Source organism: Desmodus rotundus, chromosome 12 (genome assembly GCF_022682495.2).
Source record: "Desmodus rotundus isolate HL8 chromosome 12, HLdesRot8A.1, whole genome shotgun sequence".
Taxonomy (NCBI): domain Eukaryota; kingdom Metazoa; phylum Chordata; class Mammalia; order Chiroptera; family Phyllostomidae; genus Desmodus; species Desmodus rotundus.
In genome coordinates, this window is record NC_071398.1 from 39,015,919 (window position 1) to 39,019,259 (window position 3,341).

At 48.5% G+C, this 3,341-nt stretch overlaps 1 pseudogene; it reads left to right on the forward strand.

Moving 5' to 3' along the window:
* The first annotated feature begins 283 nt into the window (after positions 1-283).
* On the forward strand, positions 284-1,524 carry LOC128779609 (four and a half LIM domains protein 1 pseudogene; annotated as a pseudogene).
* Positions 1,525-3,341: the final 1,817 nt, after the last annotated feature.

Genomic DNA, 3,341 nt, shown 5'->3' on the forward strand with positions numbered 1-3,341 from the left:
CTCTCATTTCGATCCACCCAAACTCCTCTCCCTCACCTGTCACTAGCTTAGAGGAGACAGGACTCCTTGGAGAAGTGCTTGATTCCAGACTGGGGCAGGAAAAATGGAAGGTGATACAGGAACATATTGCAGTGCCAGAAAGTAAAGTGGTCAGAGTCTGCTGCCAACACTACCGCTGCCGCTGGCCCCAGGCAGTCTCGGTGCAGATGGAGGCCCCCTGCCAGGACAGCTGCACTGCCAAGCATCCTCAGGCGGCATATTGGAAGTCCTAGAATATTATATCCAATCCCTGCCAAATACATCCCACTGTGCACACATCTAGTGTGAGATCCCCCCTGGGGCTGGGTGAGCACCATGGCTGAGAAACTCGCCTGCCACCACCACAGGGACCCCCGGCAGGGGAAGAAGTGCTTGCAGAAGGATGCCCACCACTGTTGCTGAAGTGCTCGGACACATTCTGTGCCAGCACCTGCATGGAACATGGCAAGCCCACTGGTGCCCACTCCAAGGAGATGCATTATAACAACGGCTAGTGGCATGACACCTGCTACCACTGTGACAGGGGCCTGCACCCCTTGGCCAAAGTGACCTTTGTGTCCAAGGACAACAAAAGCCTGTGCAACAAGTGCACCATGCAAGAGGACTCCCCCAAGTCCAAGGGCTGCTTCAAGCCCCTTGTAGCAGCAGATTAGAGGCAGGGTCTAAGGGGACCATCTGGCACAAAGACTCCTTCACCAGCAGCAAGTGCAAGCCAGTCGTTGAGACTGGGAGCTTCTTCCCTAAAGGGGGGACTTCTATTGCATGACTTGCCATGAGGCCAAATTTGCCAAGCATTGCGTGAAATGCAACATGGCCATCACACCTGGAAGAGTCACTTACGAGGGTGAACGCTGGCATGCCGAGTGCTTTGTGTGTGTTACCTGCTCTAAGAAGCTGGCTGGGCAGTGTTTCACCACTGCGGAGGACCAGTATTACTGTGTGGATGTCTACATGGACCTTGTTTCCAAGAAGTGTGCTGGATGCAAGAACCCCATCACTGGGTTTGGTAAAGGCTCCAGTGTGGTGGCCCATGAAGGTCAATCCTGGCACTACTACTGCTTCCAGTGCAAAAGAAAAAAAATAAAAAAGCCCCATGAATCTGGCCAACAAGTGCTTTGTTTTCCATCAGGTGCAAGTGTGTTGCTGACTGTGCCAGAAAGCGGGAAAGTGACAGGAGCTCCTATCCTGTAAAATGGAATTAAGTCTCGTTCTCTGTGTCGTCACCCACTGCCCTACACCACCCATAGGGAAAGAGCACTTTTACCCTTTCAAAGTTGTTCCTTCTCTCTTTTCTCAAATAAGGGAATTATTACTCAATAAGGGAATACATTCATCGTAGTATAATTTAGCCAAATGCACGCTGCCTGGTGTGGCTCAGTGGATTGAGTGCTGCCCTGTGAACCAAAAGGTCGCTGGTTGGATTCTCAGGCCAGGTCCCCACAGGGCATGTGGGACAGTCAACTACACGTTGACCTTTCTCTCCCTCTCTTTCTCCCTCCCTTCCTCTCTCTCTAAAAATAAATAAATCTTTAGAAAAATGAAGTGTAGGAAAACACAACTCTGCAGCAAAGTTAACCTTTCAATGGCTGCAGTTAAAAATATCACTCTTAGAAATATTGACTTTTCTGCATGTTCATCATACAGCAGAAAAGAACTGACCATTTGGCTGCTTAGTGATGTAAGCAAGAAGCCTAACAGATAAAGCTCCCACTGAGATGCCCTTTGTGACTCAGCTGGGACCCACCGTGTCACAAGAGTTGCAGGGGCTACTCCAACTGGCTTCTCCAACCTGCGGCTCACCCTGTGTTCTGTGACCAGAAGAACTTACTGAAATGCATGGTTTAACTTCCTCATCAAAACTTTCCTTCTGTTCCTTTGTGCTTTTGATCAACTAACAGGAATTTCTAGAAAATTAACCTTTGAACATAGTTGTGATTGTAAACTCACCTTTTACCTGTACTAATGTTGGAGTTCCCCGTGTGCCGTATTTTCTGAACGCTCCCACTTTCAAGCATGAAACACGCAGGTGATTTGGAAAGTGTAGACAGGTCTGAGAGAATGAGCCTGATTCAGAGGAACATCATCACATTGAGTATTTCTGGAAGGTAACGAAACTAACCCAGCTTTTGTTTCTGTCTTTCAAATAATGATATTTTGTTTTGCCCTGGTGAGTGTGGCTCAGTGGATTGAAGCCAACCTTTGACCAAAAGTTTGCAGGTTCAATTCCCAGTCACAGGCACAGGCTTGGGTTGTGGACCAATTCCCCAGTGGGGGGCATTCCAGAGGTAACCGATCAGTGTTTCTCTCTCACATCAGTGTGTCTCTCCCTCTCTTTTCCCTTCCCATACCTTCTCTCTAAAAATTAATAAATACAATGTAAAATTGTAAAACAAAGAAAAAAGAATATTAACATTCTGTTTTCCAGCTTCTGGTAAAGATGGAGAGGTAGGGAAACATGGCTCTCCTCATCACACAACCACAGCAAAAGTTCAGCTAAACTACAGAACAACTATCACTCACAACCATCAGAAAACGTGAGCTGTATGGAAGTCTGACAACTAAGAAATTAAAGAAACAACCTTCATACAGATGGATAGGAAGGGCGGAAGGGCAGAGACAGGGAGATATGGAATGGGGCTGGTCCCATTCCCATATGTGGTGGATATAAATTGGGGTGACATCTCAGGAGTGAGGCATCCCAGTCCCACACCAGACCAGCCAGCCCAGGGTTCCAGTGCCAGGAGCTAAGTCCACATAACTTCTGGCTGTAAAAACCGGTGGGGCTTGGGTCAGTGAGGTATTCAGGCTTCTCCTGTGGGAGGGCCGCAGACACGGACTTACTCAGACTCACTCCTTCCAGGCTCCACCATGGGGACAGCACCTTGAAGGGCACCAGTGATATATGAGGCAGAACTGAAGTGTCTGGCAACAGGACAAGAACTGGGGGAGAGTTTCTTCCCAGACAGAACTGCAGACAGCAGCCATGTTCCTTTTCCGAGCCCTCCTCCACACAGAGCCACTAGCAGGAGCCCAATATCTTAGACTCCATCACCTGGCTCACACGGTGAGCCTTCTCTGACAACTCTGCCCTGGCATATAAAATGTGCACGAATGAGCAAGAGCATAGGCGAATGTGTGGAAGCAGGTTGGCTGCCTGCCAGGACTCTGGGAAAATCCTTGGACAGAGCCGTTTATGTCCTATAATACTACACTAAGTTGTTGTTTCTTACTCGAGGAAGAGGTGCCTTTTAAGAACCTACCCAAAGTTCAATAGGCTAAGGGTAGCCATCCCTGCGCAGATC